This window comes from Mesoplodon mirus (assembly GCF_964341445.2).
Source record: "Mesoplodon mirus genome assembly, chromosome: 2".
NCBI lineage: Eukaryota > Metazoa > Chordata > Mammalia > Artiodactyla > Ziphiidae > Mesoplodon > Mesoplodon mirus.
The window spans coordinates 208,195,619-208,210,912 of record NC_138977.1 but is presented as its reverse complement, the minus strand read 5'-3'; the positions used below and the strand labels follow the sequence as shown (position 1 = coordinate 208,210,912).

Here is a 15,294-nt window from a genome sequence, read left to right as displayed (position 1 = left end):
TGCAAGGATCCTTCAGTATACACAAATCAATCAATGTGATACACCATATTAACAAATTGAAGGAGAAAAACCATATGATCATCTCAATAGATGCAGAAAAAGCTTTCGACAAAATTCAACACCCATTTATGATAAAAACTCTCCAGAAAGTAGGCATAGAGGGAACTTACCTCAACATAATAAAGGCCATACATGACAAACCCACAGCCAACATCGTTCTCAATAGTGACAAACTGAAACTATTTCCTCTAAGATCAAGAACAAGACAAGGCTGTCCACTCTCACCACTCTTATTCAACATAGTTTTGGAGGTTTTAGCTACAGCGATCAGAGAAGAAAAATAAAAGGAATCCAAATTGGAAAAGAAGAACTAAAGCGTCACTGTTTGCAGATGACATGATATTATACATAGAGAATCCTAAAGATAGTACCAGAAAACTACTAGAGGTAATCAATGAATTTGGTAAGGTAGCAGGATACAAATTAATGCACAGGAATCTCTTGCATTCCTATACACTAATGAGGAAGAATCTGAAAGAGAAGTGAAGGAAACAGTCCCACTTACCATTGCAACAAAAAGAATAAAATACCGAGGAATAAACCTACCTAAGGAGACAAAAGACAAAAGACAAAAGTATGCAGAAAACTGTCAGACACTGATGAAAGAAATTAAAGATGATACAAATAGATGGAGAGATATACCATGTTCTTGTGTTGGAAGAATCAACATTGTGCAAATAACTATACTACCAAAGCAATCTACAGATTCAGCGCAATCTCTATCAAACTACCAATGACATTTTTCACAGAAGTAGAACGAAAAATTTCACAATTTGTATGGAAACACAAAAGACCCCGAATAGCCAAAACAATCTTGAGAAAGAAAAACAGAGCTGGAGGAATCAGGCTCCCTGACTTCAGACTATACTATAAAGCTACGGTAATCAAGACAGTATGGTACTGGCACAAAAACAGAAATATAGATCAATGGAACAGGATAAAAAGCCCAGACATAAACTCATGCACGTGTGGTCACCTTACCTTTGATAAAGGAGGCAAGTGTATGTAATGGAGAAGAGGCAGCCCCTTCAATAAGCGGTGTTGGGAAAACTGCACAGCTACATGTAAATGAGTGAAATTAGAACATTCCCTAACACCATACACAAAAATAAACTCAAAATGGATTAAAGACCTAAATGGAAGGCCAGACACTATCAAACACTTAGAGGAAAATATAGGAAGTACACTCTATGACATAAATCACAGCAAGATCCTTTTTGACCCATCTCCTAGAGAAATGGAAATAAAAACAAAAATAAACAAATGGGACCTAATGAAACTTTAAAACTTTTTCACAAGAAAGGAAACCATAAACAAGATAAAAAGACAACCCTAGGAATGGGAGAAAACATTTGCAAATGAAGCAACTGACACAGGATTAATCTCCAAAATATACAAACAGCACATGTAGCTAAGTATCAAAAAAACAAACAACCCAATCCAAAAATGGGCAGAAGACCTAAATAGATATTTCTCCAAAGAAGATACACAGATTGCCAGCAAACACATTAAAGGATGTTCAGCATCACCAGTCATTAGAGAAATGCAAATCACAACTACAATGAGGTAGAATGGCCATCATCAAAAAATCTACAAACAATAAATGCTGGAGAGGGTGTGGAGAAAAGGGAACCCTCTTGCACTGTTGATGGGAATGTGAATTGGTACAGCCACTATGGAGAACAGTATGGAGGTTCCTTAAAAAACTAAAAATAGAACTACCATATGACCCAGCAATCCCACTACTGGGCACATACCCTGAGAAAACCATAATTCAAAAAGAGACATGGGGCTTCCCTGGTGGCACAGTGGTTGAGAATCTGCCTGCTAATGCAGGGGACACGGGTTCGAGCCCTGGTCCTGGAGGATCCCACATGCCACAGAGCAACTAGGCCCGTGAGCCACAGCTACTGAGCCTGCATGTCTGGAGCCTGTGCTCTGCAACAAGAGAGGCCACGATAGTGAGAGGCCCGTGCACCGCAATGAAGAGTGGCCCCCGTTTGCCACAACTCGAGAAAGCCCTTGCACAGAAATGAAGACCCAACACAGCACAAATAAATTAATTAATAAACTCCTACCCCCAACATCTTCAAAAAAGAGACATGTACCACAATGTTTATTGCAGCACTATTTACGATAGCCAGGACATGAAAGCAACCTAAGTGTCTATCAACAGATGAATGGATAAATACAATGGAATATTACTCAGTCTTAAAAAGAAACGAAATTGAGTTATTTGTGGTGAAGCAGGTGGACCTAGAGTCTGTCATACAGAGTGAAGTAAGTGAGAAAGAGAAAAACAAATACCTTATACTAACATATATATGGAATGTAAAAAAAAAAAATAAGGTTCTGATGAACCTAGGGGCAGGGCAGAAATAAAGATGCAGACGTAGAGAATGGACTTGAGGTCACGGACAGGGGGAAGGGTAAGCTGGGATGAAGTGAGAGAGTGGCATGGACATATATACACTACCAAATGTAAAATAGATAGCTAGTGGGAAGCAGTCGCATAGCACAGGTATGTCAGTTCGGTGCTTTGTGACCACCTAGAGGGGTGGGATAGGGAGGGTGGGAGGGAGATGCAAGAGGAGGGGTGATATGGGGATATATGTATACATATAGCTGATTCACTTTGTTATAAAGCAGAAACTAACACAGCATTGTTCAGCAATTATACCCCAATAAAGATGTTAAAAAGAATTTTAAAAAGCTACTGGTGAGTACAATTGAGAAAAGTCTCAACATTTCTGTTCAGCATTCTCCCCTAGTAGCCCACTGATTGATTTGACCATCTTGTGTTCCTTTGTCTTCCTGAAATGCCATTTAGAAAAGTTTTCCCATCACTAATGCGTCTCAGGGTTCATTTTACATACTCATCACCAGCGATCACATTTTAATTACATGGGCCTTTGTTTTGTTTTCTCTTTTTTAATAAAGCCTCACTGAGGAAATCTTCCCCTTTCTGGGCCTAATCAGGTTGTCAGATCAATTAAGGTAATTGACAGCAGCTTTCTCACTTTCCTTAATCAAGAGTGTAGCCATTTTATTAAAGCAATCCCCAGATGATTTAGAGATAGGAAAAATAGGTTCAATCTGTATAAATAGAGGGAAAAAGAAAGTCAACCTTAAATGTCTGAGTTTTGAATCAGAGAGGGAGATGGAAGGGAAAGAGAGCCAAGGGTCTTCAGAGCTAGCCTCCATCAAAGAATAATGCAGTGGTCCCCAGAATTGAGTGTGCATCAGAATCACCTGGAGGGATTATTTAAAAATTCAGATTGTGGCTCCCCACACCAATAACTTCAGTAGGCATTTGCTAGAGCTCGGAAATCTGTATTTTTACAAACACCCCAGGTGATTCACCCCAGAAGGTAGTTCTTTGCACAGTGCACGTTGAGAAGAAACATTAGTGCAGAGTCACACAGTTTGTGGCTTTTTCTACTAGCCACTCCTTCTTCAGGTATGGTGTATCTGTATGTGAGAGAAATAACACAGAAACACTGGGTGTTCAATAAATTGCCGACACTTTAGGAAACAATACATTCGTAATGAAAATTATAGTCATTTAAACATTACAGAGTGTAGCTTAAGAAAGTAAATCTCTGCAGTGTTCAACCGTAGATCCTATGTCTCTTTTAGAGCAATTCTGTAACTGTCACGTAGGAGAATATTTTGTAAGCTAATTATTTGTCCTACTACTAATAATTACCACTTATTGAAAGCCTACTATGTGCTAAGAATTTGGTATCTGCTTCTTCATTGGGAGGTTATATTTTAATCTAGAGTCTCATGACTGTGCCACAGTAATGACATTTTTCACTTTCCTGTAACCCTTTAATCCATCTAAGATTATTGAATGTCTGGTGTGATTTTGCCATATTAATCTCTATCCTTTTTAGCCCCAAATACTGTAAAGGCATAGTGTGAATTATTGCTGAAATGAAATAATGTTACCACAAAATAGTGTAAATCAACACATTCTGATTTAATTTTCATCTTATCACCAGTTCTATAGTTTTAACAATATATTTAATTTTCTTGAATTTATTGCAATACTTCAATCATAATCAATTCTTAATATTAATTTATATTAATATTATAGGCATTCATACATTAATGGTCTCTTATGTGACTGATAGGTGTATCCATTGGTAATCTGTAAGACTTGTAACTGATCTTTCTATTTCATTTCAGAAGCCTTTGACCTTTTGATCTATGCAGATCACTGTGTTTTCAAGGTCATAGGCCTTTCCTACGTCCCTGGTTATCTCTTTCTAAACATTTTCTGTTTGGTGCCTAGCATAGCCCTGGACACATGATAGCTTTAATAAATAACTACAGGGTACTGAAGCCAACCACCCCAGTCCTGACTTTGCTCAGTTATTTGTATCACCTAATAAAGTTGAGCGTCCATATCCCCCTTTGACAGCAGGTGCTCCCACTTAAACCTGTCTGTACTTTTGCACATTAGAGGTTCTAAGTTCTGGCAAGGGAATGGATCTGCTACATAATCTCTCTATATGCTTGGAAGTCAGAACACTTAGTTTACTTCTAATGAATGATACCTCCTCAGCCTCTTTAATAACTCCCATCCTTCTTTCATGACCAGCCTGGTAAGGTTGAGTTGCAACGAGCTGAACAGATCGATAGTAATCACAGGGTGCTTGGAAAAGACAGCCTCCTCTATAATCTTGGGACAACTTAGTTAGTGTTGCCGCTCAGCCCAAGATGAGTGTGTTGTATTTGATTTTGATGATTTCTAAGAGAATAATCCCCCATGGCTCCCACTGCCTCATCTTCCTTCTTAAAAGATAAGCGTGTAAATGAGGCAATGAGCATCTCTGCTTCTCCTACTCTGAGGCTGCCTTTCACTTCTTTCCCTCGGCAGTGCTCAGAGATAGCTGTAGTAGTTGCTCAGGTGTGCTAGACAATGAACGCAATGCAGTCTTTTTGTAAGACCTGCCAAATCTCGATCCTTTGCTGCTGACCTCATGGTCAAACATCATCTTTAGATGTTTGGCCATGAGTCTTCTTCTTTGGAGTAAATTATGAACCATTTAATAATTGAAAGCCAAAAAGCAGAACGTCTAGTCCTGTTGGATCTAAGACTGACTTGAGAAAATTTTAAAATATACTTTTTTTTCTCTTTTCTCTAAGCTGGCTCTCAAAAATTTTTATTATCTTTTTAAATAAAATAATTCATATATGATGTACAACATCAGTAGATATAGAGAAGCAAAAGGAAAAACACCCATAATGTGATCACTGTCTGTCTAAACTGACTATTTATGCTATTCTTTCTGTTTCATAAAGCTTTCCCCAGAAATTCAAAACAACATAGATTTTCTCCTACCCAAAATGTAAATTGTCTTCAGCATAACATGGGGACCGTGATTTTATCAAATGCTATCCTTGATGGTGATTACTTGTTAATTTCCAATTGTTCAAAGGTGTTTTTTATCCCCAGAAAGATTCATAAGCTTCAGTATGGGCTTAAAATCTCCCTCTACTACTTTCCTTAATAATACATGTTCAAATCCTTGTGGCATTGAACTGATTTTAATTATCCAGTAAGATAATGTTTTATTTTGTTTTCCATTTCCATCTTGAGATAGCTTTTTTTAGATTTAATTTTATTTATTTTTTTATACAGCAGGTTCTTATTAGTTATCCATTTTATACATATTAGTGTATACATGTCAATCGCAGTCTCCCAATTCATCACACCACCACCATCCCCGCCACTTTCCCCCCCTTGGTGTCCATACGTTTGTGCTCTACATCTGTGTCTCCATTTCTTCCCTGCAAACCTGTTCATCTGTACCATTTTTCTAGGTTCCACATATATGCGTTAATATATGATATTTGTTTTTCTGTTTCTGACTTACTTCACTCTGTATGACAGTCTCTGGATCCATCCACATCTCTACAAAGGACGCAATTTTGTTCCTTTCTATGGCTGAGTAATATTCCATTGTATATATGTACCACATCTTCTTTATCCATTCATCTGTCGATGGGCATTTAGGTTGCTTCCATGACCTGGCTATTGTAAATAGTGCTGCAATGAACATTGGGGTGCATGTGTCTTTTTGAATTATGGTTTTCTGTGGGTATATGCCCAGTAGTGGGATTGCTGGATCATATGGTAATTCTATTTTTAGTTTTTTAAGGAACCTCCTTACTGTTCTCCATAGTGGCTGTATCAATTTACATTCCCACTAACAGTGCAAGAGGGTTCCCTTTTCTCCACACCCTCTCCAGCATTTGTTGTTTGTACATTTTCTGATGATGCCCATTCTAACTGGTGTGAGGTGATACCTCATTGTAGTTTTGATTTGCATTTCTCTAATGGTTAGTGATGTTGAGCAGCTTTTCATGCTTCTTGGCCATCTGTATGTCTTCTTTGGAGAAATGTCTATTTAGGTCTTCTGCCCATTTTTGGATTAGGTTGTTTTTTTTTTAATATTGAGCTGCATGAGCTGTTTATATATTTTGGAGATTAATCCTTTGTCCGTTGATTCATTTGCAAATATTTTCTCCCATTCTGAGGGTTGTCTTTTCATCTTGTTTATGGTTTCCTTTGCTGTGCAAAAGATTTGAAGTTTCATTAGGTCCCATTTGCTTATTTTTGTTTTTATTTCCATTACTCTAGGAGGTAGATCAAAAAATATTTTGCTGTGATTTATGTCAAAGAGCGTTCTTCCTATGTTTCCCTCTAAGAGTTTTATAGTGTCCGGTCTTACATTTAGGTCTCTAATCCATTTTGAGTTTATTTTGGGGTATGGTGTTAGGGAGTGTTCTAATTTCATTCTTTTACATGTAGCTGTCCAGTTTTCCCAGCACCACTTATTGAAGAGACTGTCTTTTCTCCACTGTATATCCTTGCCTCCTTTGTCATAGATTAGTTGACCATAGGTGTGTGGGTTTGTCTCTGGGCTTTCCGTCCTGTTCTGTTGAGCTATATTTCTCTTTTTGTGCTACTGCCATTACTGCCCTGATGACTGTAGCTTAGTAGTATAGTCTGAAGTCAGGGAGTTTGATTCTTCCAGCTCCGTTTTTTTTCTGTCAAGACTGCTTTGGCTATTCGGGGTCTTTTGTGTCTCCATAGAAATTTTAAGATTTTTTTGTTCTATTTCAGTAAAAAATGCCATTGTTAATTTGATAGGGATTGCATCGAATGTGTAGATTGCTTTGGGTAGTAGAGTCATTTTCACAATGTTGATCCTTCCAATCCAAGAACATGGTATATTTCTCCATCTGTTTGTATCATCTTTAATTTCTTTCATCAGTGTCTTATAGTTTTCTGCATACAGGTCTTTTGTCTCGATAGGTAGGTTTATTCCTAGGTATTTTATTCTTTTTGTTGCAGTGGTAAATGAGAGTGTTTCCTTAATTTCTCTTTCAGACTTTTTATCATTAGTGTATAGGAATGCAAGAGATTTCTGTGCATTAATTTTGTATCCTGAAACTTTACCAAATTCATTAATTAGCTCTAGTAGTTTTCTGGTGGCATCTTTAGGATTCTCTATGTATAGGATCACGTCAACTGCAAACAGTGACAGTTTTACCTCTTCTTTTCCAATTTGTATTCCTTTTATTTCTTTTCCTTCTCTGATTGCCATGGCTAGGGATTCCAAAACTGTATTGAATAATAATGATGAGAGTGCACATCCTTGTCTTGTTCCTGATCTTAGAGGAAATGCTTTCAGTTTTTCACCATTGAGAATGATGTTTGCTGTGGGTTTGTCGTATATGGCCTCTATTATGTTGAGGTGGGTTCCCTCTATGCCCACTTTCTGGGAAGTTTTTTATCATAAATGGGTGTTGGATTTTGTCAAAAGCTTTTTCTGCATCTATTGAGATGATCCTATGGTTTTTCTTCTTCAATTTGTTAATATGGTATATCACATTATTTGATTTGTGTATATTGAAGAATCCTTTCATCCCTGGGATATATCCCACTTGATCATGGTGTATGATCCTTTTAAAGTTTTGTTGTATTCTGTTTGCTAGTATTATGTTGAGGATTTTTGCGTCTATATTCATCAGTGATATTGGTCTGTAATTTTTTTTTAAATGTGTATTATCTTTGTCTGGTTTTGGTTTCAGGGTGATGGTGGCCTCATAGAATGAGTTTGGGAGTGTTCCTTCCTCTGTAATTTTTTTGAAGAGTTTGAGAAGGATGGGAGTTAGCTCTTCTCTAAATGTTTGATAGAATTCACCTGTGAAGCCATCTGGTCCTGGACTTTTGTTTAATCACAGTTTCAATTTCATTACTTGTGATTGGTCTGTTCATATTTTCTATTTCTTTCTGGTTCAGTCTTGGAAGGTTATACCTTTCTAAGAATTTGTCCATTTCTTCCAGGTTGTCCATTTTATTGGCATAGCGTTGCTTGTAGTAGTCTCTCAGGATGCTTTGTATTTCTATGGTGTCTGTTGTAAATTCTCCTTGTTCATTTCTAATTTTATTGATTTGAATCCTCTCCCTCTCTTTCTTTACCGGTCTGGCTAATGGTTTATCAATTTTGTTTATCTTCTCAAAGAACCAGCTTTTAGTTTCATTGATCTTTGCTATTGTTTTCTTTGTTTCTATTTCATTTATTTCTGCTCTGATCTTTATGATTTCTTTCCTTCTACTAACTTTGGATTTTGTTTGTTCTTCTTTCTCTAGTTCCTTTAGGTGTAAGGTTAGATTGTTTATTTGAGATTTTTCTTGTTTCTTGAGGTAGGCTTGTATTGCTATAAACTTCCCTGTTAGAACTGCTTTTGCTGCATCCCATAGGCTTTGGATCATCGTGTTTTCATTGTCATTTATCTCTAGATATTTTTTGATTTCCTCTTTGATTTCTTCAGTGTTCTCTTGGTTATTTAGTAATGTATTGCTTAGGCTCCATGTGTTTGTGTTTTTTACATTTTTTCCCTGTAATTGATTTCTAATCTCATAGCATTGTGGTCAGAAGAGATGCTTGAAATGATTTCAATTTTCTTAAATTTACTGAGGCTTGATTTGTGACCCAGGATATGATCTATTCTGGAGAATGTTCTGTGTGCACTTGAGAACAAAGTGTAATCTGCTGATTTTGGATGGAATGTCCCATAAATATCAATTAAGTCTATCTGGTCTATTGTGTCATTTAAAGCTTCTGTTTCCTTATTAATTTTCTCTTTGGTGATCTGTTCATAGGTATAAGTGAGGTTTTAAAGTCCCCCACTGTTATGTGTTACTGTTCATTTCCTCTTATATAGCTGTTAGCAGTTGCCTTATGTATTGATGTGCTCCTATGTTGGGTGCATATATATTTATAATTGTTGTATCTTCTTCTTGGATTGATCCCTTGATCATTATGTAGTATCCATCCTTGTCTCTTGTAACGTTCTTTATTTTAAAGTCTATTTTATCTGATATGAGTATTGCTACTCCAGCTTTCTTTTGATTTCCGTTTGCATGGAATATCTTTTTCCATACCCTCACTTTCTGTGTGTATGTGTCCCTAGGTCTGAAGTGTGTCTCGTATAGACAGCATATATATGGGTCTTGTTTTTGTATCCATTCAGCACGCCTGTGTCTTTTGATTGGAGCATTTAATCCATTCACGTTTAAGGTAATTATCGATATGCATGTTCCTATTACCATTTTCTTAATTGTCTTGGGTTTGTTTTTGTAGTTTCTTCTCTTGTGTTTCCCACTTGGAGAAGTTCCTTTAGCATTTGTTGTAGAGCTGGTTTGATGGTGCTGAATTCTCTTAGCTTTTGCTTGTCTGTAAAGCTTTTGATTTCTCCATTGAATCCGAATGAGATCCTCACTGGGTAGAGTAATCTTGCTTGTAGATTCTTCCCTTTCATCACTTTAAAGATGTCATGCCACTCCCTTCTGGATTGTAGAGGTTCTGCTGAGAAATCAGCTGCTAACCTTATGGGAGTTCCCTTGTATGCTATTTGTCGTTCTTCCCTTGCTGCTTTCAATAATTTTTCTTTGTCTTTAATTTTTGTCAGTTTGATTACTATGTGTCTCGGCGTGTTTCTCCTTGGGTCTATCCTGCCTGGGACTTTCTCCGCTTCCTGGACTTGGGTGGCTATTTCCTTTCCCGTGTTTAGGGAAAATTTCAACTCTAATCCCTTCAAATATTTTCTCGGGTCCTTTCTCTCTCTCCTCCTTCTGGAACCCCTATAATCTTGAACATAACCCTCTGCCTTTTCATCTTGTCTATCTTTCTGTGAATGTGGTTTTTGTTTCACAGGCTGCAGGATTGTAGTTATTCTTGCTTCTGCTGTCTGCCCTCTAGTGGATGAGGCTATCTAAGAGGCTTGTGCAAGTTTCTTGATAGGAGGGACTGGTGGTGGGTAGAGCTGGCTGTTGCTCTGGTGGGCAGAGCTCCGTAAAACTTTAATCTGCTTGTCTGCTGATGGTTGGGGCTGGGTTCCCTCCCTGTTGGTTGTTTGGCCTGAGGCGACCCAGCACTGGCGCCTACCCAGGCTCTTTGGTGGGCCTAATGGTGTACTGTGGGGAGGTTCTCGCCAAGGAGTACTTCCCAGAATTTCTGCCGCCAGTGTACTTGTCTCCACGGTGAAGCACAGCCACACCCTGCCTCTGTAGGAGACCCTCCAACAGTAGCAGGTAGGTCTGGTTCAGTCTCCTATGGGGTCACTGCTCCTTCCCCTGGGTCCCGATGCACACACTACTTTGTGTGTGCCCTCCAAGAGTGTAGTCTCTGCTTACCCCAGTCCTGTCGAAGTCATGCAATCAAATCCCACTAGCCTTCAAAGTCTGATTCTCTAGGAATTCCTCCTCCTATTGCCAGACCCACAGGTTGGGAAGCCTGACATGGGGCTCGGAACCTTCACTCCAGTGGGTGGACTTCTGTGGTACAAGTGTTCTCCAGCTTGTGAGTCACCCACCCAGCAGTTATGGAATTTTATTTTATTGTGATTGCGCCCCTCCTACCGTCTCATTGTGCCTTCTCCTTTGTCTCTGGATGTGAGGTATCTTTTTTGGTGAGTTCCAGCGTCTTCCTGTCGATGACTGTTCAGCATTTAGTTGTGATTCCAGTGGTCTCTCAAGAGGGAGTGAGAGCACGTCCTTCTACTCCGCCATCTTGAACCATTCTCTTCTTGAGATAGCTTTTTAGTGTGAAAAAAAATCCTAACTCTTAAAAAAAAAATCGGGTCTTCTTAAAAAAATATTGTCAGTTTCTGTTGTTGTTTTGGGTTGTTTTCCTAATTGATAGCCAGTGGTGATATTCAGCATTGAAAGTGTTTGTGCTCCAGATGAGAGGAGGAAAATTTAATTTGTCTGGTATGGGCTTTAACTGACAAATGTCAGAAATTGACCTTTTCAACAGAAATTTACTCAGAAGTCCTAAGTGAAGCTCCACTTTAAGTTAAATTTGTCACCAGGACATGATTAAATTCTCTTAAATGTAGGTCAATTGCACATATTATTAATGGAATTGAAATCTCCCTAAATGGTAGCCGTAAATTTAAAAGAGGGGTTAAAAAAAGAATGTGAAGGTTAAGCTTTCTCATTTGCCAAGTGGATAATCTTATATTATCATGGAACTCTATCTGAGGCAATGAAAGTTGTTCATTCCACAGTAGGCTGTGGCTAGACTCTTCAGAATCTGGTATAAGGAGATGGAATGTTAAGGTTTCCATATCACTGGAATCCAAGAGCCCCATACCTCATAGCACACAGTAGGAAGGCCATAAATGTGTTTGGAATGAGAGAAAGAAAGAAGAGAGGAAGATAAAGCATGAGGAAGCTAAGATCCCGCAAGCTGCACTGTGTGGCCAAAAAAAACCCCCAAGCAACAGATGTAGAAAACAGACTTATGGGTACCAGGGGGGAAATGGGGGATGAGGGATAAAATGGGAGATTGCACTGACATATAAAGGCTACTATATATAAAATAGATAACTAATGAGGACCTACTGTATAGCACAGGGAACTCTTCTCAATAGTCTGGAATGACCTATATGGGAAAAGTATCTAAAAAAGAGTGGATATATGTATATGTATAACTGACTCACTTTGGTGTACACGTGAAATGAATACAACATTTTAAATCAACTATACTCCAACAAAAATTTTTTAAAAAAGAATAATTTCACTGGAAAAAAAAAGAATGAGGAAGGAAGAAGTTAAGTTTTGATAGCTTTCCTACATGCTAAGTAGCTATAGAATTAAGGAGAGGAAGAAACAATATAGTGATGTGGTCTGAGAAATGACTGATGTTCTCAGTGGGGAAAATAACAATGTATTGGCTCAGAACTCCAGCTACCCATGTATTATGAAGTTTGAGTGAGGCTTTGTGCCTTGATTAAAGATGCCAACATATAAAAACAGTGAACAAACCAGGTTCTTCCTGCTGTGACACTGTATAAAGGGTTAACTTACCTGTGCAAGTTCTGAAACATCATAATTTTCTTTACCCTGGTGAGTCAGAGAAGCTTAAGTCAAAGATATGAATAGAGCTGGCAACAAGAATGCAACCAGGACCATTGATTACTAATTATTTTTTATGCACATTCGCCTCTGTGTTCTCCATTTAATCTTTGAACTTGACATAGAATCTGCAAGACAAAAGAGAAATGAAAACTTGAAGGGAAAAGAAAAAAATGTGAAGGTGTTATAGAATCTGCAAGACAAAAGAGAAATGAAAACTTGAAGGGAAAAGAAAAAAATGTGAAGGTGTTATTAACAATGCTGATAATATATTCTAAACTCATGAACCTCACCTATCATTCAGAGGTACTCTTAGGGCTTATAACATGCTTATGGAGGTCAGGCACATATCTCAGGTTGCTGGCAAGTGGCTCTTCTAAAATTGAGTCAGATTGAAAGACATCTGCTTACTCTGAAATGTCAATGACTTTCTACAAATGGCAAGGGAAGCAGGCTGGGTGCATAGCTCCCAAGTATGCTTGGGACACCTTATGTCAAATCTCTTTTGAGTCTTTCAGCAATTATTTTGCACATCATCTGGCTTTTGTAGGCAGTGATATAAATTCTAATGTATATGTGGTAACAGTTGTCCAGTATAGTCAGATTGGGACTTGAGTCTGTGAAGGTTTTGCTGTGTTTTTGTTTTTAAATTTAGTTATTCAACCTCAACAGCCATCAAAGGGTCATTTAGTACAGAGCTTCAAATCCAGCTCTGGGCTACAATCTCCAGACAATATAATTTCATGTTTATCCTATTCTTACTAAAATTCTTTAGGAAAACCCTCTGTCAGGAAAACTACTGCTTATTTGTTTTTCGTTTGTTTGTTTTGCTATCCACCCCCCCCAATTTAGGCTCTGTGTGTGTGTGTGTGTGTGTGTGTGTGTGTGTGTGTGTGTAATCTCAGGATAAAAAGCAAAGGGTCAGCAACTAGGAATTCTAGTCTAAAGAATCTAGAACAGTGTCAGCAAGCTATGGCCAAAATCTGCTTACCACCTGTTTTCATGAATAAAGATCTATTGGAACACGGCCACACCCATCTGTTTACATACTGTCTGTGACTGCTTTTCTGCTACAACTACAGAGTTGAATAATTGCACGAGAGACCCTTTATTTAGTGCCTCATATTTAGTGTCTAGCCACTTACAGAAAAAAAGTTGTCAAACTCTGATCTAGACTATGTTCCCAACTGTTTCTCCAGGTTGGTAAAACCAGGTGAATTACAAGCCATTCTCCAGGTATCTTGTTAAAGATGAGAATTATACACAGACAACCCAGGAGCAACCACAGTAAATCCAGAGGCAAAGAAGTTAAGAATTTACTGCCTTCATTGTGCATCTGAAAGAGATAGTAACTTAGATTTCACTTGAAATGAACTTGCCCTCCGTGATCCCAGATGAAATGGACCAATTCGTATTCATTTATGTGTTCAAGGAATGTTTAGGACCTATGGCATACAATTAAATGTTCAGTACATGTTGGTTGAATGAATACAGGCATATCAAAGGGCAGTTGGTACCATAATCATTACCAATCCACGGGGGATTAATAGGATACCAGGTAAGAAATCTGTTCTAAGAATGGTGAGTTAGTAGAGTGGCAACAAATTTTCATCTTCTCAGCTCTTGCTGTTAAGCCTGTTGATCTTTAACTAACTCAGCTGTCTTGCTTTTAAGTTTTGTTCTTCTCCATAAGTACATGTTGGGTTAGATAACAGGCCTGAGTTTTTTTAGGTGGGATTTGAGGAATGCATTCTTGGTATAAATCATACTATTGGAACAAATGACTAAGAGGTGTTAATGAATTTCCTTTTCTGGCCTTGAAAAAATTATGGGATGCCAGCTCTTCTCTCTGAAAAGGTTAAAGACCAGGGGAGGGGATTATTCAAGTTAGAATCTATTTATCACCCTTGGAACTTTTGTTTCTAACAGGGAACAGACAGAAGAATAGATATTTATTAAATAGCTACAGTATCCGCAAATCATAATAGTTCTTTTAATCTTCACCACAACCCTAGGTACTATTGTTATTCTTTTGCAGAGGAAGAAACTCAAACTTAGAGAAGATGGAAAAATTACCTGTAGTCAGCTTGTGAGTGAACCAGTCAGGACATGAATGAAGGTCTAGCTGTCTTCTCCCGGCCCAAGTTCTTTCTATTGGACCATTGTAGCCTTTCTGTTCAAAAGTACTTTGTATCTTTTGCCCTTTTTGAAGGAATTTACTCTGCTTTTGAAAGTGGGGCTACTGACTAGTTCTGAAGGTAGTAGCTGATTCTGGCACAAAGAGAAATTCTAATATTTTTTCCACTTTCTTCTACTTTTTTGTTTTTGTTTGTTAGCCTACTCTTTGTTCATCCCATATAGTTTCAAACACTATAAACCTTTTCTCAAAATAGGTTGTTCTAATTCTAGGAAGGTTATTAAGTTGTAGATTCCCGAGCACTTCTAGGACCTGTTGGATTAGAAGGTCTGGGGAAGAGACCCAGGAATCTGAATTTTTACGGGTTCCCTTCATCCACCCTCCATCATAAATGTGAGGCAGACTGTCCTAGAGACTTGGTTTGTTTTTGTTTTTGTTTTTGTTTTGTTTTTTGCGGTACACGGGCCTCTCACTGCTGTGGCCTCTCCCGTTGCGGAGCACAGGCTCCGGACGTGCAGGCTCAGTGGCCATGGCTCACGGGCCCAGCCACTCCGTGGCATGTGGGATCTTCCCGGACCGGGGCACGAACCTGCGTCTCCTGCGTCGGCAGGCGGACTCTCAACCACTGCACCACCAGGGAAGCCCGAGAATT

General features: G+C 38.4%; 1 protein-coding gene across 7 annotated transcripts in view; it reads left to right on the top strand.

Moving 5' to 3' along the window:
- The window catches only part of SORCS1 (sortilin related VPS10 domain containing receptor 1), a 562,818-nt gene that overhangs the window by 258,942 nt on the left and 288,582 nt on the right, over positions 1 to 15,294 (top strand). The window lies entirely within an intron of this gene.